This window comes from Hyperolius riggenbachi, chromosome 9, assembly GCF_040937935.1.
Source record: "Hyperolius riggenbachi isolate aHypRig1 chromosome 9, aHypRig1.pri, whole genome shotgun sequence".
NCBI classification, from domain to species: Eukaryota; Metazoa; Chordata; class Amphibia; order Anura; family Hyperoliidae; genus Hyperolius; species Hyperolius riggenbachi.
The window spans coordinates 278,174,989-278,202,632 of record NC_090654.1 but is presented as its reverse complement, the minus strand read 5'-3'; the positions used below and the strand labels follow the sequence as shown (position 1 = coordinate 278,202,632).

Sequence of the window (27,644 nt, the reverse complement as noted above, 5' to 3'; positions counted from 1 at the left end):
TCACAGTAACGTGCAAAGCTCCCCTCTCCTCCCTGGCAGATTTCACGTATAGAATAACACCTAATCGGGACAGAAAAGGCTTTGTGCGGCCCGGAGGGCTGACGTTATTGGCTGCGTCACTTCGAGGCCAGAATCACCTGTTCCTGAACTTTTAATGCCTATATCAGCGCACAGGTGCGAAGTGTCCCTTCCTGCTGCACAACTAGTAATTTTAAGCTTAGGAGGACCAAATACAATAGAAATGTAACAAGACATTATATAGCATGAGGCAGCGTGGAGCAGAACGAAAGGCAAAAGAAAGCAGTTTAGTGTATGGTTAACTCGCCGTGGTAACGATTTTTAGGGCCTACAAAGGGTTCAGTTCTCGAGGAATTTGAGGTATGTGAAACGATTTCAGCTCTCCATCACCGAGCTGAAATAAAATGTTTAACTGTAATTAAAATAAGGCTCTGGCCTTGCATGATCGATTTTTGACCCAGGTCTAAAATACAAAAATGTCCCTGTCATTTTAATGTTAAAAAAATGACTCCTCAATCTTTAGTTATGTGGAAAGTGCAGGTGACACCCAGATTAGCTGACAGCATATTTAACCATTTCCCTACCACAGCCCCCCCCCCCCCTTTAAAACCACAGCAATTTTCATATCTTTTCATAACTGCTCTTCCCATTAATTCACCAACTTTATCTCTAATTATCACACCAAAATGATCTACGGTATATATTATTTTATTTTATATGTATTTTACTGGGAAGAAGAAGTAAACAATTGAAAAAAAAATCATTATTTCTCAGTTTTCAGCCATTATAGTTTAAAAATAAAAAGTTCTACTGTAGATAAAAACCCGCACATTTTATGTGCCCAATTGTTCCAGCTATTACAACATTTAAAGAGACTCTGAAGCGAGAATAAATCTGGCTTCAGAGCTCATAGATAGCAGGGGCATGTGTGCCCCTGCTAAAATGCTGCTATCCCGCGGCTAAACGGGGGTCCCTTACCTCCCAAACCCACCCCCGCAAAATCTACGACCAACTTGGTCGTAGATTTTGCTCTTCCTGGAGGCAGAGCTAACGGCTGCAGCCCTGCCTCTCACAGCGCGTCTATCAGACACGCATCGCCGCCTCTCTCAGTGAAGGAAGACGAGAGGGGCGGGGGAGAGGCGGAGGTACGCGTCTGATAGACGTGCGGGAGGCAGGGCTGTGGCGGTTAGCCCTGCCCAAATGCGGAAGAGATTCCGCGCTGTACGGAGGGGATTTGGCGGTGAAGGGACCCCCGTTAAGCCGCGGGATAGCAGCGTTTTAGCAGGGGCACACATGCCCCTGCTATCTATGAGGTCTGAAGCGAGATTTATTCTCGCTTCAGACTCTCTTTAAATTATGTTGCTAGCCCAATGTATGGCAACAATATTTTAATGTGAAAGATGTATTTTTTCTGTTTTGTGTTTCTGTATGCTATATCAATAATTACAACCCCTTATTTGCAAAAGTAACAGTAAAATACCCTCATGATATACTGTACATATTAAAAAAGCGGAGACCATAAACTATCAATTTATTTTTTAAATGCTGTCACAGTTGTCCCCGCTATCCTTGTCCCCCCTTCCCAGAGAAGTGTCCTGGTCCAAAAACTGCCGCTTCCTCCAGCCCCAGCCATCTGCTCTCAATTCCCAAACCGCTCCAGAAACTCAGCACAGCCCCTGCGGGTGTCACACAGAGACCCTGTACTGGGTGCCTGGAGTCACTTCACACAGAAGTGTCTGAAATCAGAGGACAGCCAGCTGGTGCTGTACTGTTCTCTGTCCATCTTGACATATCCCCGGGCCTGTGACCGAACAATCCTTGTTTCTGGCTTCCTGGAAACAATCACTGCCTGGTTCTGTCACCCTTTCAAACTGGATCCCGGCACCCAATCCCTGGACTTCTCTGCTGTTAACCACTTAACGACCGCCTAACGCCGATAGGCGTCGGCGGGTCGTTAGTGGTATAGCATGGAAAGGGCCGCTCGAGCGGCCTTTCCATGCCAGTTCACGGAGGGTGTCTCCTTGAGCAGTGTGCGAGCTGCCGATCGCGGCTCGCACACGTAATGTAAACACGCAGGGAAGAAATCCCCGCTGTTTACGTCATAAGGCGCTGCTGCGCAGCAGCGCCGTAAGGCAGATCGGCGATCCCTGGCCTCTGATTGGCCGGGGATCGCCGGCATATGAAAGGCTGAAGCCTATCCTACAATGCACAGGACGGAAAACCGTCCTGCGCAGCCCATGAAGAGAGAGGTAGGGAGGGAGAAGGAGGGAGCGCAGAAACGCTGCGGAGGGGGGCTTTGAAGAGCCCCCCCCCCGCAAAGCACAACAAGCTGCCGGTGATCAGACCCCCATAGCAGGACATCCCCCTAGTGGGGAAAAAAGGGGGGGAAGTCTGATCGCCCTGGCTAAATCCTGATGGGTGCTGCGGGCTGGAGAACCCACACAGCACCGATATCAGGAAAATAGGCTGGTCCTTAAAGAGAACCCGAGGTGGCATTGTATTACGTTAGTGGGGCACAGAGGCTGGTTGGTCACACTAACACCAGCCTCTGTTGCCCCATCGTGTGTCTCAAAGACCCCCCTGCTTGCCGCTATACTCCCCGCAGTGCTGGCGACACGCAGCGCGTCGCCAGCACAATGTTTACTCTAGCGCTGTCTGTCAGCGCCGCTCCCCCGCCTCCTTCGCATCGCCGCTACCCGCCCTCGTCCCTTCCCTCCAATCAGCGGGAGGGAAGGGACGAGGGCGGGTAGTGGCGATGCGGAGGAGGCGGTGGAGCGGCGCTGACAGACAGCGCTAGAGTAAACATTGTGCTGGCGACACGCTGCGTGTCGCCAGCACTGTGGGGAGTATAGCGGCGCGCAGGGGGGTCTTTGAGACACACGATGGGGCAACAGAGGCTGGTCTTAGTGTGACCAACCAGCCTCTGTGCCCCTCTAACGTAATACAATGCCACCTCGGGTTCTCTTTAAGCATAGAGAGAAGCATTAAAGTGGATCTGAACTCAAAACTTCCTCAGATGAGGGGGAATTAGACAGGCTCTACACTCTAACATACAGGATGCATTTCTCTGTTTTCTTTCTGTCCTGTGCAAGAATTCAGGTCCAATTTAATCAGTTATCGCGCCGGGTACAGTATAACTAGGCCCCTTGAAACTTCATCTTAGCTCCAGGGGCGTAAATATAGGTACCTTGGCGCGATCGCACACTCCACGAGAGCTGCTACGCGCACTCCCACAGGCGTTCTCGTTACCGGCGGTTAGTGTTCTTCAGTCCTGTGCAAGAGTTAAGGTCCACTTTAAAGAGGCCCTGTAGTGACATATAGTAGAATGCAGTCAATTATTCAGGATACCCACTTTTAGGCTGGGAGCACACTAGGCAGTGCAGAAAATCATGTGTTTTCTACACTGTGCGTTTTTAGCACACTCAGGCACCTTTTGCCCGCGATTCACGCTTTGCTGATCTCTGATTCACCAATGATTAGCAAAGCGCTGCTGCATAAGTAATCCTATGGCATGACTCACACTGCAGTGATCACAGCGCAATTGCATTTTTCATTAGTCTATCATGCTTTTGTGGACCATTAAAAATATTGCTGAGTGGATAACTTTATTTCCCGTCAGTCCAACTAAAGCAACAGCTGGCCGGTCCAAAAAAAGTGCACAGTTTTATCATTAACTAGAGGAACGAATCTAAATGTCCTAGCAACCAGCAAGACTTCCAGTAAAGAAACTGCACTCTGCTCGGTGATCTGGACAAGTTCCGACTCATCCTTTCTCCATCTCTGTGTTACATATTTAAAGGGTTACTCCGCATTATAACATGTGTCATCACTATATAAGTGCAGCATAGCTCCCAACTGTCCCTCTTATGGAGGGAAAGTCCCTCTTTGGGAACACTGTCCATCTGTCCCTCTTTCTTTCTCATGTCTCCCTCTTTCAAGACGGATGTACAGATCTGTGTAAATAATATATGCATTTTATATACTGAAAATGTATTTAAAGGGGCACTGCGGCGAAAAATTGTAAAATTTAAAATATGTGCAAATATAGACAAAGAAGTACGTTTTTTCCAGAGTAAAATGAGCCATAAATTACTTTTCTCCTATGTTGCTGTCATCAGGGCCGGGCCGAAGCATAGGCTGGAGAGGCTCCAGCCTCAGGGCGCAGTGTAGGAGGGGGCGCACAATTCATTCAGCTGTCATTCCTAATTGTGTTTGAAGCAGAAATAAATAAGAAAAGGGGATACATGACAGTGACTGCAAGCCAGATAACTAGATATTAAAGTGTTGGGGAGGTTGTGGGCCCTGTGGCCCTCTTAGTCTAATAGCAATCAGTGTGTGACGGCTGGGGTGGGAGGGATGGAGGGGCGCACTTTGGTGTCTCAGCCTTGGGTGCTGAAGGACCTTGTCCCGGCTCTGGCTGTCACTTACAGTAAGTAGTAGAAATCTGACATAAGTGACAGGTTTTGGACTAGTCTATCTCTTCATAGGGGATTCTCAGCAAGGCTTTTATTCTTTATAAAGATATTTCCTAAAAGATACAAAGATGCTCGCGGGCTTCCCTGCTCCCTACACAGTTTTTTGGCAGTTGGACAGAGCAACTGCCATTCACTAAGTGCTTTTGAAAATAAATATCCCTGAGAATCCCCTATAAAGAGATGGACTAGTCCAAAACCTGTCACTTCTGTCAGATTTCTACTACCTACTGTAAGTGACAGCAACGTAGGAGAAAAGTAATTTATGACTTAATTTACTCTGGGAAAAATGTACTTCTTATTTGTATATGTTTGCACATATTTTATTATTACAGCTTTCACTGTAGTGCCCCTTTAATTGACTCTAAGCTTTATTCATATCCTTTAAATTGATATATTTATTATTTTCAAATGTTAATATGCTACATATGTTAAGGAGAATACATACATATACGTAAAACATACATGGGTGCAAGGCAAAGAAAAATTTTCAACTAGACCTTGTAGTTTTTGTGAAAAACACTTTTAAAAATGCAAAGGAAAAGGGGGTTTTTAAACTGTCATTTTTCTGAGTTTAAAAAACTTTTTTTTTGTTTTTTTTTTGCATTTTTAAAATTGATTTTCACAAAAATTACAAGGTCTTTTTGAATTTATTTTGCCCACTATTCTCCACAACATATGTAGCCGTTTTGGTAATAGCCTGTTTGGAGACTTTGCTATTCACAGCTAAATTCAGCACAAAATTACACATAAATTACGCAAAATTATGAATAATTATAAGAAATCAAGTGAATTTACAAATTGTAATTACATATAGGTGTAACTGTGAACATGTATGCAAAATTTTGCATAATCGTAGTTATCTGATTACAATCCTCACTAGTGCAGTCAGCAGCTGTCTTGACTTTTAAGTAGACTTCCTGAAAGCCATGGCAACAGTATACTTTAGTGCTAAGGATACCCATAATTCTCCTCTCTCCCTCTGTTTGTCTCATTGGCTCATCTGTCGGCACAAAGCAGGAAGTTAAAATGATTGCATCCCTTTTCACCTCTACAGGTTTGCTGGATTTACTGCAATGACACATTCATTCCACAGGGATGCTGGCTCTGTGTATGCACAGATGAGAGGAATGGCTCTCTTACCATTTCAGATGCAGCTGAAAGCGTAGATGCAAAATGAGCACTTCCTGATGCCTAACCCTAAACCACCTCTTCCTGATGCCTAACCCTAAACCACCCCTTCCTGATGCCTAACCCTACAACTCCCTTCCTGATGCCTAACCCTAACCCCCCCTCTTCCTGATGCCTAACCCTAACCCCCCCTCTTCCTGATGCCTAACCCTAAACCACCCCTTCCTGATGCCTAACCCTAAACCACCTCTTCCTGATGCCTAACCCTACAACTCTCTTCCTGATGCCTAACCCTAACCCCCCCTCTTCCTGATGCCTAACCCTAAACCACCCCTTCCTGATGCCTAACCCTAAACCCCCCTTCCTGATGCCTAACCCTAAACCCCCCTTCCTGATGCCTAACCCTAAACCCCCCTTCCTGATGCCTAACCCTAAACCCCCCTTCCTGATGCCTAACCCTAAACCCCCCTTCCTGATGCCTAACCCTAAACCACTCCTTCCTGATGCCTAACCCTAAACCCCCCTTCCTGATGCCTAACCCTAAACCACCCCTTCCTGATGCCTAACCCTAAAACCCCCCTTCCTGATGCCTAACCCTAAACCCCCCTTCCTGATGCCTAACCCTAACCCCCCCTCTTCCTGATGCCTAACCCTAAACCACTCCTTCCTGATGCCTAACCCTAAACCCCCCTTCCTGATGCCTAACCCTAAACCACCCCTTCCTGATGCCTAACCCTAAAACCACCCTTGCTGATGCCTAACTCTAAAACCCCCCTTCCTGATGCCTAACCCTAAACCTCTCTTCCTGACACCTAACCCTAAAACCCCCTTCTTGACGCCTAACCCTAAAACCCCCCTTCCTGATGTCTGACCCTACTCCCCCCTTCCTGATGCCTAACCCTACTCCCCCCTTCCTGATGCCTAACCCTACTCCCCCCTTCCTGATGCCTAATCCTAAACCCCCCCTTCCTGATGCCTAACCCTAAACCCTCCTTACTGATGCCTAACCCTACTCCCCCCTTCCTGATGCCTAACCCTACTCCCCCCTTCCTGATGCCTAACCCTACTCCCCCCTTCCTGATGCCTAACCCTAACCCCCCCTTCCTGATGCCTCACCCTAAAACTCCCCTTCCTGATGCCTAACCCTAACACCCTTCTTCCTAAGGACTAACCCTAAACCCCCCTTCTTGATGTCTAACTCTAAAACCCCACTTCCTGACGCCTAACCCTAAAACCAAGTGCATAAAAAAGAAAAAAAAATGTTAAATACAAAAAAAAAAATCTAAAACTATAACATTCTAATTAGTGATGCTCAAATCCGAACTTTGGGTGAATCCGGATAGTTGCTTTCCGGATATCACCCAGTAAACCTGGGCGGTGGGGGGTCAATCTTACCTATCTGACGTCTTCTTCGTCCGTCCCTTGGCGCCTCCCACGATGCGCTCCACGCGCGTCACGTGACTACAAACACTTCCTCCTTGAACCTGGAAGGAGGAAGTGTTTGTAATCACGTGACTGCAACTTGGACCGCATTGTGGGAGGCGCCAAAGGACGGACCGAAGAAGACGTCAGACATATAAGCTTGACCCCCCCGCCCACCCCGCACAGGTATCTGGGTGAAATCCGGATAGAACCATCTGGATTCACCCAAAGTTCGGATTTGAGCATCACTGATTCTAATTATCAAAATGATACTTATCTGTCACCCAAATTTTTGCTTTCGGCAACCAATAGCCGATATTTGCATTAGCATCTATGGTGGTGCCCAAATTTCCTGGAGCCACCCGATAAAACAGCCTTGCATCTGCTACTTGTTGCCGCAGTTTCTATAGTGGGTGGCCCTGACGCCCGCTATCTTTTAAGGTACCTCGGGTGGCCAAATTTCCTGTTTCGCAGCTGAAAACTATACAAGGTAGTTTTCACAATATAACATGTAGAATTAAGATCAGCGAAACACCACCGTGATCGCAATTATAGATGTGTAATATAGCTTGTTAAAACATTTTAAATACAAAGAGATTATTCAAAGGGATAGCTTTTGCTGGGATAATTGTAGAACGCGGAATAATAGAGCTTTAAAAAAAGAAAACATCACTTCAATTTAGTTCTGTGCACTGCCAGGAAAAATGGCACACGTTTTCAGCTACTTTACTTTTTAGGTGCATTAGAAACAAGTCACTCAGTTACTGCAGGTGTAGAAAAAGAGAAACCATGGCACATGTGCTATGCAGCTAGAGACTTAGAGAGGGGGTACAGATTCCAGGATTACAGAGATGTGCCATCTTAGCTTACAGTCAATTTTAAATATTTAACAATGCTATATTGCCCTTTGTGATGCCCCATCATCATTTATTTTTGTATTTTTTTTAATACATTTTTTATTATTCTACAGAATTTTCTATTTTTAACAAAGGTAGAAATTCACTTTAAGGTAAGCAACCTCGCGCTTCATTTTTAATCATTTTAAAGTGCTTTATTTTGTCCTTTGAGCCTCTTAACTTCCCCCCCCCCCTTCCCACTTTGTATTCTGGGAAGAACTTGTTTGCCAACGACTACTGTTACTAGACTTATCGGAACAGCCATTACATTTATTTCTGCCCCAGTTCCCTGATTTTTCTGCTCTCCAGTGTTGCTGGGATAAATAATTAGATTGTTGTCATTCCTAGGCAATTTTTAGGTCTCTCTAATTTTTGCAGACGAAGCACCAGATCAGAAATATTTCGGGTTCTGGGATTATTGCTAGTACGATCTTTCTATTCATTTTCATTTTTAGCCCTGTTCAATAGCGATCAAAAGATGTGATTTATTTGATTTTAGGAAAGTTCCTTTCATGTGTCTATTTGTAATATCTTCATACTTTCTGCATAATGATTAAATAAACACATATATATTCTTTAATTTATTTGGAATAAGTGGGAATGTCATCTATATCTTGATAAATATTTAGTATTCTTGGAAAAAACTGAAAAAACAAACATTATTGTGAGCTTATCGAAACACCCATTCCAATTAATTCTGCTCCAGTTCCCTGATTTTTCTGCTTTCCAGAGTTGCTAGGGTAAATAATTGGATTGTTATCTATTTCTTTATTTGTATAAGCTTTACCAAAGTAAGTGGATACTTTATGTGGTCTTTCTAATTTTTTTGCAGATTCAACGTCAGTTCAGAAATATTTTGGGTTCTGGGTTTCTTGTGTCTATGCCCAAAACTGATCATAAACAGCTTCTACATAACAGCTGGATGCAAACGCTACAAAAATGATTAGAGAAAGCTGTGGGAATATCGAGTTCTAAGCAGTCTGTGCTATTGCCTTAATATTTATTTCTTCTGTGAAATCAGTGTGTTTGTTCCCATCATAGTGCCATTGAAGGAAAATCTGGAGTTCTACAGTAACGAATAATTGGTTTGACCATGTAGCTGGGATGACTGGAAGATGACAACTTGCAAGGAAATCAGAAAGATCGTTGAGTAGCCATCAGGTAGAGGGGAATAATACGAATAATCTTGCATTTTTTTTACTGGCTGTGAGTTTTACAAACTATGGTAACTGTCCACCTGAGAAAAGCTTCTAAAGTCAACCTGAAGTATGGCAAAAAGTAAAAGTTCAATACGTCTCAGTAGAGAAAAGCCTCTGGACGGTATAGATCATGCATGTCAAATTCTGGCCCATAGGCCAAATCTGGCCCACAGAGCAATCAATTTTGGCCTCAAGTGTTTTTTCCCCTTTTTGCAATATGTTTGGCCAATTCTAGGCAATCAGGGTGGCTATACAGGGGGTGAAAGGAGGAAGAAAGCACTAGAGATCAGAGAACTGTATAGAGGAGGGGGGGGGGGGGGGGTGGTGTCACTAGAAATCAGAGAACTGTTTAGGGGTGTGACGAGGGACCACTAGACAATGGGGAACTAATATATGGGTTGTAGGGTAACCACTAGACCCCATAGAATGGTAGAGGGGAGGGTTGACCATTAGTCACCAGGGAACTTTTGGCCCACTTTGTATTTGAGTTTGACACTCCTGGTATAGAGGATTCCGCCATCCTCATCGAGCACACCGGTCCAACATTGGGACCCTCCAAGCATATCGGGCAATGCCTTGTCAGATATTCTCTTGTGGTCGCACATTCGTCCATGGGCAAGCGTGGCCATACCACTCGTACATGGCTTTTTTCTCTGCCCACAAGCAGCTTTGTGCTACTAGGCATGCAAGGATCATACTCAAACACGTGCAGTGGACATGGACATGCACATCTACATGGACGGGAGTATGCCTTCAAACAAGAAGAAACTCCTGGACAGCAGCGGTGGGGTAGAGGCAGACCATCCAGAGGCTTTCCCCCAACCTTGGTAAATATCTAACTATTCTGGCAGAAGCATGGGGTTTCCTGTTGAATTGTTATAGATCAACAGAAGTCCCACCTAGCAACATAGAGGATTCTCATTGGTTCAGCATGAACCAATGATCAATTTTAATGTTGAAGCAGGATTCCCATTGTCTTTTGGAGAGGTGAGTTGCCAATCAGCTTAGCTAGGATCGATTTCCCAGACGTTGGGTTCACGTTCTGATTGACAGTGTACGGTAATCGCATCCTATCAATAACATAGGATGCATTCCCCACATCCATCTGATTTTGCGAGAGAGGGGGGGGGGGGGGGTTGCTTTCTGAAAAACGTTGAGTTTTTTGCTTGGAGCATGACAGAGAAGTTGAGGGAGAGTGTTCTAAAGAAGATTATAAGTTCCTAATGTTTACTGTTTTTGTTGCAATATTTGTGTTGCTTGAGACTCTACTTTATATTTTTTGGTTGTACCTATGTTCCGGAGTTGTGTCTAACTGTGTTTTGTAAAGCACTGCAGAATATGTTGGCGCTATATAAATAAATAAATAATAATAATAATGCTCATGAGATTAGTGTTAGGACTGAAAAAAATGACAAAAGTCAAAGGCCTATCTTCCAACATGCTGGAGACAAGTAAGTATCTTCTGGTCTCTGATCGTTGCTAAAGGGATGAAAGTTACAGGTTTTTTTTTTCTGAGAGATATAGGTAAGTTTTGTCCTCAGCTTTCTTTGGAAAACATACAATATATTGTTTGTCATAACATTTGGGACGATTAACAGCTGTAAAGTGAATCTTTTAGCATCGTTATAACATTAAATGCCTTTCTGCAAAATTTTGTAAGACCTCGTCTTCAAGCCTTTAACAGCACGCAAGACTATTTTATTCAGGTATTTATCCTTCTTTGAAGCCAGGCCAGGTCATATCTCCAGTCTTACATTTTTGAAAAATCTTCAGACTAAATTCCGTAGGAAAATTAAAATAAACATTGGTACCCTAAATGGGTAAATTGACAATTCTATACTGACCCGGAACAAAAGAGTCGAAAATTCTTATGACCTGCGTCTGCGATAGTCAGGAATTTAATCGTGTTGCATGAAGATGTCAGAAGAACCAATCGGGACTATCTGGGGAACTTCATAATATTTACCATATATACTCGAGTATAAGCCGAGATTTTGGGACCAAAAAAGTGCCCCAAAAGTGGGGGTCTCGGCTTATACTCGAGTCTCAACTAAGTGATAATCCTCCACGAGTGCCTAGGCCATATGCAGAGCAGTGCAAACCCCCCCTTTCCCAGAGAGCCCGGCCATATATTTTCAGGATTATTATGCAGGATTAATCTCTATAACGCTTCCACCCCCACCCCGGGTTGGTATATTCCAGATATATATTTCAGGTACTCTTCTGAAGCAGCAGATCAGCTGCGACCGCGTCAGGCGTGTTTCCTCTCCCGGCTTCCAGCCCACACAGCTCCGGTAAGGGCACTCTGTTACACTGGATACACTTGATCTTTTTCCTCCTTCAGGTTTTTTCAGACGGTTTTGTGACGTCCACGGGTTCTGTGTGTGGGGCGATGTGCATGCGCACCCCCAGTTCTCTTATCTGGGGCTGGGTATGCACGCTGCCGCACGCAGGGGACCTTCACTGCACATATTTGTTTGTGTTTTTGGTTTATGTATTGATTAGCACTAGGCACTTTATGGGACACATGTACTTACTTATTAGTCTTTTGTGATGTTTATAGACATGAATTGTGAGTCGATGGATATCTGATTTTCAGTGTATCCCCCTATATGATGCACTTTTTTGCACTCAGCACTTACATGCACTTATGAGTAGTGTCTTTCCGTGTATGCTTTTCTATTGTATATTGGATTTTTATTTTTTGTATAATTACTTGTGTCGAGCTGGAATACCAATTATTTTTGGTTTTAATCGGGAGATTTTATATTCATTTTTATCTGTTTTTAATTGGATTGTCTAATAAAGTTGTATACATTCATTTGTACCATATATGTGTGGGTTCAATTTTTGCTTGATTACCATTACCTGTGTTGGTACTTTTCTTTAGTATAGTGTTAGTTCTTTACCAATCAGGTGATTTATCTTGTTGCCATATATATTGGGGTATATAGCCCCTATCGCTCCCTTCTTTTTTGTTTCATAGAGACGGTTACAGGCAAGAAGCTGGAAGTGAGGACAAGTGACACGCGGTGCATTGCTGCTACAGATGCCGGGAGGGAGCCGAAATACATTTATTAGATAGATCCGGTCTGACGCGGGGAGGAAGGTGCGCAGGCTACCAAAACATGCCAAATACCTGGTGTATACCGCTTTGGCAGGGAGGGAGGGAGGGGGTGGGTGGATGTGCCTGTCAGCAAAACACACTGCTTTGGACAGTGCGGGTCTCCACGTTCCCACCTATGATGAGAAGCACCAGCTCTACAGCCTCATCTCCGTACTGGACCAGGGTAGAAGACCTGCTGCTAGCAGTTGACATGTTAGGCTTGTCTCCATAGAAACCGCTGCTTCTGCTGCCGGGTCTTTAGGAGAAGGTTTGACTGATGTGACTGCTGATGACACTGTGCCACCACAATAGAACTCTCTGTTCTGTCTTATGTCCACTGCTGCTTCACTCCAGCTTGTGTCAGTGTATCACATTTGTGTGGTAGGGTCAGAGAAATTCTGCCAGCCAGCATCATAATCTTGCAAGTATATGGCAGAGGGGGCAATCAAATCAAAATCAGCCTTTCAGGATCAGCAGATGTACACTGTAATCCAGCCTGGCATGAGCTTAGTCACTTCATTCCACCTTATTCTCACCTGTAATTTGCCTGCAGGGGGCTGAACTGACATGTCCCACTGCTTAATTGCTATAACACTCAAATAAGACTGTACCAGCTGTGTTGCTGCAATAACTGGGAGTACACAGGAGAGTATTTATACATGCTGTATTTCATACCCCCGGCTTATACGTGGGTCAATCATTTTTTCCTGGGTTTTTTTTTATGGTAAAAGTTATGGGGTCGGCTTATACTCAGGTCGGCTTATACTCGCGAATATACGGTATGTGACATTACATTTTAGGAATAAGCCATGGAAGAATGTCATTTTCCAGGCAAGGGGGACGAAACAAACAGAAGAATGTGAATGGGTAGAAAACGGCATCAGAGAGGGAAACAGAAAATGGGTTCTAAATCCGTCTGTCTCTCTAAGTTTAAGAGTAGCAGTAGGGTATTGCACCATGTTAGCCATCAGTAAAAGCAAAAAGTTTTAAATCAGGATGATACCATTAATTGGCTAATTGCTTATTCTTATTCTTTTTAGTTAGCCAATAAATGGTATCATCCTGATTTAAAACGTCTTGCTTTCTAAGTTTAAGTTAAAGAGACACTGAAGCGAAAAAAAATATATGATATAATGAATTGGTTGTGTACTATGAATAATTTCTAGAAGATTAGCAGCAAAGAAAATATTCTCATACTTTTATTTTCAGGTATATAGTGTTTTTTCTAACATTGCATTATTCTATAATATGTGCAGATTACACAACACTCAGCATTCAAAATGAGTCTTTCAGAGCAGTCTGTGAAGTAATGACATCTCCTCTAGCAGAGAAAAAGTAAACAGTTCACTTACAGTTGAGATAATAAAAGTCAGATAACAGCCCTCTCCACGACTAACTTAGTCGGAGAGCTTAATGGCTTGTTTGCATAAAGATAACAACTGGAGTTTCTCAACTCTTCCTGTACTGGAAACAATTAGACTGATGTATCTGATCTTAATGTTTTATTTCTTAGCTGTACTACACATGCAAATCATAATATCATAATTTTTTTTTCGCTTCAGTGTCTCTTTAAGTTTTTAAGTTAATTTTTGTTCCTTCAATAAACATTGTATGTTGCTAAAAGCACCTGGTTTGTCTCTTGTGTTCCTCAGAATGAAAAGTGGTCATTTTTTTTCCTTGCTTCTCTGAGGGCTTGTTCACACGAGGGGGCATTTTGCGTTTTTTTTTAAGCAATAGCGATTTTCAAAATCGCCCTAAAAGCGCCCGTGCAATGATTCCCTATGAGAGAGTTCACATCTGAGCGGTTCGTTTCTGATCCGCTCAGCAAAACGCCTCCTGTACCATTTTTGGTGCAATTTTGCTACAATGGAAGGTATAGGAAAACGCAAAACGCTCACAAAATCGCTTTGTGCGGCGACTGCGTTCATGCTTTTAAGAATAAATACATTGTCTTTATTCTTTTCCGGGTCAAAGAGTTCACTTCCTGACTTGCGTCAGGAAGTGAAAAAAGAAATCGCTCCGCAAAAGAGCTTTGAAAAGCGCTTTACACAAAATCATAGCGCGCAGGTAAGCGCCGGGAGGGGGGCAAAAATGTCACTCTCAAAATCGCAAAACTTTGCCGTCAGCGATTTTGAATTTAGATGCATTGTAGACTGAAAAAAACCACATATATCCAGGCACATCGCCTCTAGTTAGGACATTAAATAAGTTATTAAGGAAAGGGAGGTACTGAAGGGGGTGTGGCCAGAAAACAGCAAAAATCTATTAACCCTTCGCACTCTCGCATGCAAATGTTCACACAAATGCATTCATGGATTTACTCATCCAGGCACAACTGTTATCCCTACAGCTAAGTTAAAAGCCGGGGTCTTAGTTCACAGAAGAAAGCATTCTTATGCTTAGTCACCTATACTGCGCAGAAGTACCCAGCTAAACATAGGTGTCCTAACTCTGGCCCTGTAACATGCATAGTGCAGACATGCAAACTTATTTAATGTCCTAACTAGAGGCGATGTGCCTGGATATATGTGTTTTTTTTCTTGTTACTGACCCCTGTGGCTAGGGTTTTAATTCAGTGCACTCCCTCCTTCCCCTGTATGGGTTTGTCAGCATGCACTCAGCTTATGCTGGTGTATGTGCATGGTGCACATGGACACAACGTTAGCTCCCTTGTGCGATTGGTAAGATGCACTATCTGTCCCAGGAGAGGATGTCAGAATGTGTGCTCCTAATTCCTAAATAGGTTTGATGCAATGAATGTCTGCACTATGCATGTTACAGGGCCAGGGTTAGGACACCTATGTTTACCTGGGTACTTCTGCGCAGTATAGGTGACTAAGCATAAGAATGCATTCTTCTGTGAACTAAGACCCCGGCTTTTAACTTAGCTGTAGGGATAACAGTTGTGCCTGGATGAGTCAATCTGTGAATGCATTTGTGTGAACATTTGCATGCGAGAGTGCGAAGGGTTAATAGATTTTTGCATTGTAGACTGAGTTGCTTTTAACTCTTCCAGGTTGTCCTCTTATCTGCTGTCCAGGAATCCTCCAATCTAATGTTTAGGGATCCACTAATCTGGTGTTTAGGGAACCTTTGATCTGGTATCCAGGGATCCCCCCATGCAGGGGCGTAGCAATAGGGGGTGCAGAGGTAGCGACCGCATCGGGGCCCTTGGGGCAGAGGGGCCCCGAAGGGCCCACCCTCAATTACAGTATTAGCTCTCTATTGGTCCTGTGCTCATAATAATCACTTCTATAGATACTTTGAACAGTGGTAATCATTAACAAGCTATTTCCCATCCCCTACTTGCACCTCTGACACTGTAGTTGCCATTGGCAGGTTTTGGTCCGCCGTATCAATTGTTATGTATAGAGTGCTTGGGGGGCCCCATTGTAAAACTTGCATCGGGGCCCACAGCTCCTTAGCTACGCCACTGCCCCCATGTGATGTCCAGGAATCTTCTGATTTTGGTGTCTAGGGATCCACCAATCTGGTGTCCAGGGATCCTCCAATCTGATGTCCAGACAATCTATCTCCATTGGCATCCCTAGCTTAGCTTTATGAGCCTAATCTTGTGCAGTAGGAGTGAGTTTTTGTAAGATATTTCCATGCACATGCTTAGACCTTATTTGGATAGTGTAGTAAAAAAAACCTGAATTGAAAATTAAATGTCAAAATAAACATACACACGTCATACTTACCTCCCATGTAGTCTACTCATCTATTTCTTTCTCTTCTATCATGTCCTGTTTGTCCACTGTGATCAATGGAATTCTCCGTCCTCCATTTTTAAAATGGCCATTACCTCATTACAGTTTCCTGGTCAGCAAACTGTTAAATGGTAATATCGCCCACTTGAACCATATGGAAACAGTTATAACTGACAACTGATATATAACTGACAGCAACTGACATATTTCAGTTCTGACAAAATCTTGTCAGAACTGGAAGAAATTGTCGCATGAAGAAAATGGTGAGCTTCTGAGAGGAACTGACGGCGAGGTAAGTATGACATATTCATTTGCATCTACATCATGTGTTCATTTTAAATAATTTTACTCAGTTCAGGTTCACTTTAACACATTTTCATGATGCTTGTACTTTAAGACCTTCCTATCCATAACATTTTTAATTAGATACCCAGCCTATTCCTGTGGCCAATGTGCGGTGCCAAAAAAACGCTGTGTTCTAACCGCTATAGGCAAAACGTCTATTTCCTTTCCAATGGTTCTCAAACACACATTCCAGTGAGGCAAGTTTTATGATGAATGTGACAGGAATAGCCAAGTGGGGTGAAATCTGTTGATGCTTCACTCACAGCAACTATTGTAACATGTTTGGCAGAACGGTAACCACGTTCATTAGTGCATTGTCAGACCATCGGGCTACAACTGGAACAAAAGCAGCTCAGTCAGGCCTACTGCCTACACCCCATGTCCTTGTGTAGACATAATACTACGCTATACTAATAATACACTATACTAACAATATCCTTCTGCCAAAAACAGCTAAAGAGGTCTTCAACGAGGGAAGCGTTCTGTAGGGCTTCATTCACTGGAGTTTGCCTTGGCAGGTGTCACCACCTGCCTCCCTGAAGCATTCTGGGAGAGTGATGTCATCTGTCCTGTGAAATCTATGCACAGAATTTACCCAGAATCTGGTGGTGTAACTAAAATTCATGGGGCCCCCGCAGCAAAACTTTGATGTTCCTCCTCCCCCCCCCAAATGTTCCCACCCCTTTCCTTGCTTCCCCTTGGTGCTCTTCACCAGAGCCGGGAGAAGGTCCTCCAGCACCCAAGGCTGAGACACCAAAGTGCGCCCCTCTATCCCTCCCACCCCAGCCGTCACACACTGATTGCTATTAGACTAAGAGGCTCCCCAGGGCCCTCAACCCCCCCAACACCTTAATGTCTAGTTATCTGGCTTGCAGTCACTGCCATGTATCCCCTTTTCTTATTTCTCTCTGCTTCAAACACAATAGGGGGGGAATGATAGCTGAGTGAGTTGTGCGCCCCCTCCTACACTGCGCCCTGAGGCTTGAGCCTCTCTTGCCTCTGCCTTGGCCCGGCCCTGCTCTTCACGGCTTTAGGGCCCATCTCACAAGGGTCATAAAACAAGTGTGACCATCATGATCTTCACACCCATAACAACTGACTTTTCTCCTACGAGATACATTTTCATCCTCTGTTTCAAATAACTGTTCAGCGCTCTACAGTTGAAAAGTACCAAAAAGTAGGTGGGAAAGCACTATTAAAATTACTTTGACAATTTTGAGAATTGTCTTGCTTGCTGGGGGCTTAAAGAGGAACTCTAGTGAAAGTAATGTACTGTATATACTCGAGTATAAGTCTAGAAATTTAGGTCCAATTTCCTTCATAAAAGTACAGGGGTTGACTTATACATGAGTCACAGGCAACACTGGGAACACTGAGTAATGTGTGTACTAATAGTGACATTCCGATTAGCAGCAATTTGAAAAGTGATACTTTGAGGAAAGGAAATGCCAAGAAAACACAGGTGTGAAAGTCCTGGTCACATCAATTAACAAGGAAAGGGGCAGGGAAAATACTCGGCTGCGTAAATGGCTGCAATATTGTATGCAGTGCAGTCATTAACCACTCCTGGTCCCCAAGTGCAGCCACTAACTTTGCTGGGTAGACTTATACTTGAGTCAAGAAAACTTTCCAGCTTAAGAGGGTTGAATATTGGAGTCGACTTATATACGAGGTCGAGTATATATGGTAATAAAAAAGTGCTTCATTTTTACAAAAAGTATGTATAAATGATTTAGTCACTGTTTGCCCATTGTAAAATCTTTCCTCTCCCTGATTCACAGTGATTTTTGACATTTATCAAATGGTGAAATTTTTACTGCTGGCAGGAGATGTAGCTGCTGCTTGCTTTTTTGGCAGTTGGAAACAGCTCTAAAAAGCTATTTCCCACAATGCAACAAGATTCACAGACAGAAAACTGCCAGGAGTACCACGGTCTCAGAGTTACTTGTGGGAGGGGTTTCACCACAATATCAGTCATACAGCGCCCCCCGATGGTCTGTTTGTGAAAAGGAATAGATTTCTCATGTAAAAAGGGGTATCAGCTACTGATTGGGATAAAGTTCAATTCTTGGTCGGAGTTTCTCTTTAAAATACATTTTCTTAACGACTTTGAAAATATCACCTACCTACTTTTCTGTACTTTTTTCAGTTGCAGAGTGATGAAAAGTTATTTTAAAGTGACATTTAAAAATGTTCTCCTAGGAGAAAACTCGGGAGAAAAATGTAGATGCAGATATGCCCTGGAGTAATAAGCAAACTTTGACACCCATCAGCAGAGCAGGATCATCCACCAGGCATCCTAGGCAGGTGCTTGGGGCCCAGTGGGTGTCGAGGGGCTCACTCACTAGCTTTCTTTGACCTCTCTTCACTTAAAGAGACAGTGAAGCGAAAAAATTATGATATTATGATTTGTATGTGTAGTACAGCTAAGAAATAAAACATTAAGATCAGATGCATCAGTCTAATTGTTTCCAGTACAGGAAGAGTTGAGAAACTCCAGTTGTTATCTCTATGCAAACAAGCCATTAAGCTCTCCGACTAAGTTAGTCGTGGAGAGGGCTGTTATCTGACTTTTATTATCTCAACTGTAATGGCCCATACTCACGGGCTACAAATGTCGGCGCAACACGCGGCGCGCGCGTGTTGCAGCGACAGGTCGCCCGTGAGTATGCGGCGTTGCACGGGCGCGCACCCCGAACCGTCGCTCGTCGCTGATGTCGCCGGGCGATTGGCGCGGTCAATCGCCTGGTGACAGTCGCCGCCGCAACTCCGCCGCAACTGTCGCTAGTCCGCGTGAGTACGTGGACTAGCGACAGCAACCTCCATTGAAGTAAACGGAGGTTCCGGTGAGGGGAGGAGGAACGTCGGCGACAGCTTCCGTCGCGCCGCTGGTCCCTCTTCCGCGTGTGTACGCGGAGGGACCTGGCGAGGAGCTGTCGCCGGCCTGTCGCCCACACGCTCACGTGTGCTGGCGACAGGCCCTAGAAGTTGCCCGTGAGTATGGGCCATAAGTGAACTGTTTACTTTTTCTCTGCCAGAGGAGAGGTCATTACTTCACAGACTGCTCTGAAAGAATCATTTTGAATGCTGAGTGTTGTGTAATCTGCACATATTATAGAATGATGCAATGTTAGAAAAAACACTATATACCTGAAAATAAAAGTATGAGAATATTTTCTTTGCTGCTAATCTTCTAGAAATTATTCATAGTACACAATCAATTCATTATATCATATTTTTTTTTTTCGCTTCAGTGTCTCTTTAAGCTTACCAAAAGGACCACAAGTGGGAACTACCTTGCCTATAGGGCCCCCATTACATCTTAATCCATATCTGCCCATCAGTAGGGATGAGCAAGAGAGCTTATCAAGTTGGTTCTCGCAGCAAATCGGACCCAATCGCTTAGCAAGCTTCTCACGAGATGAGCAGCCAATGTAGTCGCATTCGGCGAGAATGACGATTTTCCATGTAGACAACCATGCATCGAAAAGTGAAATGATTGTAAGAGGAAATTAAATGATTGTAAATGAAGTTGCAACATCAGCACAATCTTATCAATTTAAGCCCTTAGATTCCATTGGAAGAAGTGATTCATCATTTGTTTCACTTCGATTTAAAATTATTTCGCTTCTAATTATGATCGCTTTGTCTAACAGAATACGACAGTTTCCTGAAACTGATTTGCGAGATTTTCACCGAACAATCTGAAGTTTAAAGAGAACCCGAGGTGGGGATCGTAGAAAGAAATCTATACACAGAGGCTGGGTCTGGCTATAGTGCCCAGCCTCTGTTGCTAGTTGAATCCCCCCTAAGTGCCCCCTGCGCTCCGCTCTCCCCCACAAATTACGGCCGCGCTCTCGGGGATGGTTTACCTTACTAATGTCACTCACGCCGCTCCCCCCGCCTCCTGCAGAGCGCCGGTCCCCGCCCGCGTCCCTTCCCTCCAATCAGCGGCGAGGGAAGGGACGTGGGACGGGGACCGGCGCTCCCACGCCTCCTGCAGAGCACCGGTCCCCGCCCACGTCCCTTCCCTCGCCGCTGATTGGAGGGAAGGGACATGGGCGGGGACCGGCGCTCCCACGCCTCCTGCAGAGCGCCGGTCCCCGCCCACGTCCCTTCCCTCGCCGCTGATTGGAGGGAAGGGTCGCGGGCGGGGACCGTCGCTCTGCAGGAGGCGGGGGGAGCGGCGTGAGTGACACTAGTGAGGTTAATACAGCCCGCTGCGACACGCTGCGTGTCGCCAGCGCGGCTGTAATTTATGGGGGAGAGCGGAGCGCAGGGGGGACTTAGCGGGGATTCAGAGGCTGGGCACTATAGCCAGACCCAGCCTCTGTGTATAGATTTCTTTCTACGATCCCCACCTCGGGTTCTCTTTAACGAAAATTTGTTAAAACTGCCAGTGATGATCCCTCCCCATGAGGCATTGTGCTATTAGGAGAGGCTTTCGAGTGTGTAGAGCTCAACTGACGAGATTGCTGTTTTCTCATTTGAATTTCCCTTTGTGTTTTTTTCTCATTTGAATTTCCCTGTTTTTTTTTTTTTTTCTCGTTTTAATTTCACTTTGTGCTTTTTTTTAAATTTATTTATTTTTTTAATTAAAATTACTTTGGACGTGGTGCAGAAGGAACACATTTATTTTATCATCAAATTACCTCCTATTCTTTGTCAAAAATGTAGACTATTGTCCCCCACGTTTATACCGTAACAGTAAAGTACGGTGTCTTGAAACTACCACCTGCCGCGTAATTGTGAAAGAATTTGAATTGTTGCTCCTCTGTGTGGGTAAATGTATGCGTAGAAATGTTATGGTGATTTTGAAATGAAAATCTCACCTCTCGTTACCACAGATGCTCTATACAATTTTTTTCCACCTTTTTTGGAAACTACGGACAGTTACAAGTGATGAACACACTGCGTGAGAGTTTCCTACCGCCCTGCAGTACTTTACTAGCTGACCTGAACCCAGAACTTCCTCTCTAAGATAAGTAACAGCATGATAACATTTACAGAAAAACATTTCTTTGTTACAACTAATACAAATCCTGCAATAAATCTGCAGTGTGTCTACTTCCCGCTTTCATGGAAGCAGACATATTGTTAACATCCTGTGTTTACAAATTAGCTGCTCTGTTGAGGCAGACAGTAGTGATTAGTCACAGATGAGGGGGAATTAGACAGGATAAACTCTCTAAACACATACAGGGTGCATTTCTCTGTTTTCCTTCTGTCCTGTGCAAGGGTTCAGGTCCACTTTAAAGTTTGCCTGAACCGGGGTTAAATCTATTAAATGAAGCCTCTGGCAGGCAGATTACCTTTGTAGAATCGTCCTGGCACTGCTTGTTGTCCTCAGGGTGTGTCCCCCGCCCCCCCCGGGTCCCCCTCCCCCCCCCCCGTTCCCCGCCCCCGTAGCTTCTGCTCCTCCCAGAAGTTTATCCGAGCACTGCAGAGCTATTCTGAAGTGTGCAGGTGCGAGTTTCAAGTTGCGCCAGCGCAGTTAGGAAGAGGTCTTGAATGCTTCTTTTATCTGTACGCAAGCAGTTTGGAACCTGCGGCGCCTGTGCAGTTCCGAGTCATGTGACCAGACCCGGGACAAAGTCCTCCAGCACCCAAGGCTGAGAACCCCAATCCCCCCAACACCTTAATCTCTAGTTATCTGGCTTGCAGTCACTGCCATGTATCCCCTTTCGTTATTTCTCTCTGCTCTGCATAATAGGGGAATGATAGATGAGTGAGTTGTGCATCCCCTCCTACACTGCGCCCTGAGGCTGGAGCCTCTCTCGCCTCTTCCTCGGCCCAGCCCTGCCCCCTCCAACACTGCCCCCTGAGGCTGGAGCCTCTCTCGCCTCTGCCTTGGCCCTGTCCCCTCCAACACTGCGCCCTGAGGCTGGAGCCTCTCTCGCCTCTGCCTCGGCCCGCCCTGCACGGGACATCGCTAGAGGAAGCTTCCTGATTTTCATATGTGAGTGGAGTATATGAAGACCCCTGGGGATCTGGAATGAGGGAAGGGCGCACCAAGGTCAACAAGTAGCACCAGGGCACTTATAAAAAAGTAGTCTACCCCACCCTGGGCTTCAGTCATTGCTTTGTCCCCAGTTCAGCAGTTCAGGGGTACTTTAAATGTTATAAAGGTTTTATTAGGCTGAATGCTGGATGGTTGCTATTGCCTTTACAGAGCTGTCTTCAGCACCATGCATCACTTATTGCCTCAGTGCTTCATTTGCTCTATATTTTTCATGTTTTGGATTTTAACATAATTTAAAAATAACCAGTGTGCTCCCCCCCCCCCACACACACATACACAACCTCTTTACCACCTGTCTCCATGCAGGCTGGTGTTGCCAATACAATGTATTTCCTATGAAATCTGTATAGCTTAGTCATCTCTCACTAGCTTACTTTGAACACTTTTTCGCTTCTCTTTTTTTTTTTTTACTTACTAAATACTGAAGAGTTGTTCTATGGAAGGAAACTATAAGGAGGCAAAACCCACACAACAACTCAGCGACTTAAAGGGAAGGTTCAGGGACTTTAAAAAAAAAAAAAAAAAATCCGCATCCACTTACCTGGGGCTTCCTCCAGCCCGTGGCAGGCAGGAGGTGCCCTCGGCGCCGCTCCGCAGGCTGCCGGTGGTCTCCGGTGGCCGACCCTACCTGGCCAGGCCGGCGGCCAGGTCGGGCTCCTTCCGCGTTCCAAAATGCGCCTCACGGCGGCGCGCTGATGTCATCGGACGTCCTCCGGGCTTTACTGCGCAGGCTCAGTAGTTCTGAGCCTGCGCAGTAAAGCCCGGAGGACGTCCGATGACATCAGCGCGCTGCCGTGAGGCGCATTTTGGACGCGGAAGGAGCCCGACCTGGCCAGGTCGGGTCGGCCACCGGAAACCACAGGCAGCCTGCGGAGCGGCGCCGAGGGCACCTCCTGCCTGCCACGGGCTGGAGGAAGCCCCAGGTAAGTGGATGCGGATTTTTATTTTTTTTAAACAGTCCCTGAACCTTCCCTTTAATTCTCTATCTTTGTTTTGACTCACCTGGTCCCATCATCTAAAATTTTCACTGAGGCCTGGAGCCCACTACAAATCACAAACCGCTAGCACAATCGCTAGCGTTTTTAATGAGCGTTTTGTAAATTATTTCTTGAGTGTTTTCCAGCGATTTTGGTAGCAATTTTAAAAAGTGTAAGCTTTTTGCCAGCGATTGTGTAGTGATTTGCGATTTGCGATTTTAATTCTGATTGGTTCTTTCCATTTATAATCATTTATTTTACAGTTTGCAGTCATTTAAAATCGCACACAAATCGCTATGTGTAGCGATTCATGAGCGATTTGCCAGCGCTTCAATACTTTACATTGAAGAGCAAACGCTCCAAAAATGCTGCATGTTCTGCGATTGCGATTTTGCTGATCGCAATCGCTACTGTGGAATTTGTTACATTTATTTACGCTGGCAAAGCATTAAAGAGAACCTGAGGTGGGTTTGAAGAATATTATCTGCATACAGAGGCTGGATCTGCCTATACAGCCCAGGCTCTGTTGCTATCCCAAACCCCCCTAAGGTCCCCCTGCACTCTGCAATCCCTCATAAATCACAGCCACGCTGCTGACAAACAGCTTGTCAGAGCTGGCTGTGTTTATCTCTATAGTGTCAGTCTGCTGCTCTCCCCGCCTCCTGCAGAACTCCAGTCCCCGCCTGCATCCCTTCCCTCCCTGCTGATTGGAGGGAAGGGACGGGGGCAGGGACCGGAGCTATGCAGGAGGCGGGGGAGCAGCTGAGACTGACACTACAGATGTAAACACAGCCTCACAGCATGGCTGTGATTTATGAGGGATTGCAGAGTGCAGGGGGACCTTAGTGGGGTTTGGGATAGCAACAGAGGCTGGGCTGTATAGGCAGATCCAGCCCCTGTATGCAGATAACATTCTTTAAACACACCTCGGGTTCTCTTTAAGGGAAATAGCTAGCGATTTAAAGCGCTCCCTAAATGCTCAAAAATCCCTCTAGTGGGTTCTAGGCCTACTTGCCGACTGCTCCACTCCAATTGGCGTGAGCAGTGTGGCAGACCCAGGACCGCTCCACGCCGATTGGCGTGAACAGCCTTCTATGGGGCTAGCAGGAGATCGCGCGCATCTCCTGCTTGGGGGGCGGAGCTCGGCCCCGCCTTCAGTCTCCGAGGGGGGGGAAGCACACTGGTTATTTTTAAATTATGTCAAAATCCAAAACATGAAAAATATAGAGCAAATGAAGCACTGAGGTACTTTGTACAGCGCTGCGATCTACAGCAGCACTGTACTGGGGACAGCCGAGTGAAACGGTTGTCCCCCCCCCCCCCCCCCCTCCCAGTGTCATTGGATGGCTAGGAGGAGGGAGGGAGGGTAAAGTGTAAAAAAAAAAGTAAATTTTATTAAAAATGACATAAAAATTTATAAACAAAATAAACAATGTAGGGGCGATCAGACCCCACCAACAGAGATCTCTGTTGGTGGGGGAAAAAGGGGGGAGGGGGGAATCACTTGTGTGCTGTGTTGTGCGGCCCTGCAGATTGGGCTTAAAGCTGCAGTGGCTCAATTAACGAAAAATGGCCTAGACACTAGGGGGGTTTAACACCGCGGTCCTCAAGTGGTTAAAGTGTACCCAAGCCGAATTTAGGGTTAAAAAAAAGATATTTACCTAAGGGGAGGGAAGCCTCAGGATTCTTTTGAGGCTTCTTCCCATTCTCCGGTGTCCCCCATTACTCAGTGCAACCCCCCTCCACATTGGGGCTGAGCTCCTCTCCTGGCCGTGCAGTAGCTCCATGAGTACAGCTGCGCATGCGCAGTAGCACGGAGCCACAAGTACATGAGCAGAGCACATGTGCGGGCGTGCTCACGGGGCTACTGCATAGTCGATCGGATGGAAGTGACAATGCCGTGTCACTAAACTTCTGGGCAGCAGCGCTCAGCGAGGGAGGGCATCAGAGCACCGAGGGAAGCCCTACACTAGAAAAATATATTTTCAGCACCCAGCAAGTTATTCTTATCATGTATTTATATATCACTGACATCTTCTGCAGCACATTACAGAGTACATAGTCATGTCACTGACTGTCCTCAGAGGAGCTCACACTCTAATCCTACCATAGTCATAGTCATATTACTATTATGTACTTATATAGCACTGACATCCTCTGCAGCACTTTACAGATTACATAGTCATGTCACTGACTGTCCTCAGAGGAGCTCACACTCTAATCCTACCATAGTCATAGTCATATTACTATTATGTACTTATATAGCACTGACATCCTCTGCAGCACTTTACAGATTACATAGTCATGTCACTGCAGCATGAAGAATGTTCAGAGGCGTGCACCTTCCGTCCAGGAATTTATTGTCAAAACATAGGCAGCATGTATAACATACAAGGCTCTGCGACATTCAGTACTGTGTACAATCATATATTCAAACAGGGTGGATCTTACGTATCCAAGTGGTGTAGGGTCCTAGGTGGGAGGTGGGTGGTGGGCACAGGTGTGGCTGGCGACGGCCGTTTCGCATCTCCCGACGCTTGGTCACGCGTACCACATGTGGTTCGCATCTCCCGACACTTGGTCACGCGTACCACATGTGGTACGCGTGACCAAGCGTCGGGAGGCGTGAAACGGACGTCGCCAGCCACACCTGTGCCCACCACCCACCTCCCACCTAGGACCCTACACCACTTGGATACGTAAGATCCACCCTGTTTGAATATATGATTGAACACAGTACTGAATGTCGCAGAGCCTTGTATGTTATACATGCTGTCTATGTTTTGACAATAAATACTTGGACGGAAGGTGCACGCCTCTGAACATTCTTCATGCTGCATGATCAAATTGTTTCTTCCTACATACCTATAGCGGAGCACACGCCCAGAGGCTATCTCAGGCACAGTACAGGTGAAGGTTCCCAGGGTGTTGCCAAGTGTGATATTGAACCTCAGCTTACCACCAATACAAATGAGAAGTGCCACACGGTTAAATCTTTTTCTGTTGCTATAGATAGAAGATAGTCATGTCACTGACTGTCCTCAGAGGAGCTCACACTCTAATCCTACCATAGTCATAATGTAATGCCCTGCCATATTATTATTATTATGTATTTATATAGCACTGACATCTTCTGCAGCACTTTACAGAGTACATAGTCCTGTCACTGACTGTCCTCAGAGGCGCTCACAGTCTAATCCCTACCATAGCCATATCTTAGGGAGCAGACTGGAACGACAGTGGTGCAAACATCAGTCCCCTGAAGACAAACTTTCCTTAATTGCTCACCTGGAAAAATATCAAACGCTGATCAACAAAAAGAAGTCCTTATTCCTGTCTCACGAGTCACGAGATGGCAAATGCAGCCAACAGACCTGCCCAACTTTTCCGCACGGTTGACAATCTCTGCAATCCATCTTGCCGGAAATCCAGCATCAGACCTTCACAGGAACTGTGCGAGAAATTTGCCCACTTCTTTTCAGACAAAGTCTCCTCAATACGATCTGCCGGCTTTTTGACACAGTTGATCATGAAATCTTACTCAACAGGCTACAAGAGTACTGTGGCATAGATGGCATTGTTCTCCGGTGGTTCAACTCCTTCCTGACTGGCAGAACACAAAGGGTAGCCTTGGGGCCTTTCCTCTCCAACCATGTACCACTAAAATATGGTGTACCTCAGGGCGTGATATTATCCCCTTTACTTTTCACCATATACATGCTGCCACTTGGAGAAATCATACAAAAAAACATGGCCTGACATATCATTGCTACGCTGATGACATCCAGCTTTATTTGTCATTCAAACCTGGCGTCAAAGACCCTACTCCACAAATAAATGCATGTTTAGCTGAGCTTCAGGAGTGGATGAATAATAACTGGCTAAAACTTAATGCTGACAAAACTGAGGTTCTTGTTATTGGGGGTCAGGGCTCGACAGCAAAGCAGCCCCAGTCTCACCCAACACCGCTAAGGATAGGGAGCTCAGACCTGAACAACTCAGACTGTGTGCGCAGCCTGGGAGTACTGATTGATAGGAAACTAAGCTTCAGGAATCAAATCTCAGCTGTTGTGAAACATTCCTTCTTTCACCTAAGGAATATTGCAAGGATTAAACACCTAATTCCTTCAGAGGATCTTCCAACCCTAGTTCTTGCCTTCATCACATCAAGGTTGGACTACTGCAATATTCTCTACACAGGCCTTCATAAGAAAGACCTACGCCGCCTGCAATTAGTACAGAATGCCGCCGCAAGGCTGTTAACGAGCCAACCCCGCCATTGCCACATAACACCAACCCTGTGCTCACTCCACTGGCTACCTATAAAATGGAGAATTTTGTTTAAG

At 45.3% G+C, this 27,644-nt stretch overlaps 1 protein-coding gene and 1 long non-coding RNA gene across 7 annotated transcripts in view; one reads left to right on the top strand and one right to left on the bottom strand.

Moving 5' to 3' along the window:
* Positions 1–27,644, bottom strand: part of PTGDR (prostaglandin D2 receptor) — a 193,522-nt gene that overhangs the window by 67,707 nt on the left and 98,171 nt on the right. The window lies entirely within an intron of this gene.
* LOC137532132 (uncharacterized) lies at positions 5,460–9,044 on the top strand. Its single transcript, XR_011023865.1, has 3 exons — positions 5,460–5,547; positions 8,014–8,052; positions 8,772–9,044. It is a non-coding gene; the product is annotated as an uncharacterized lncRNA (long non-coding RNA).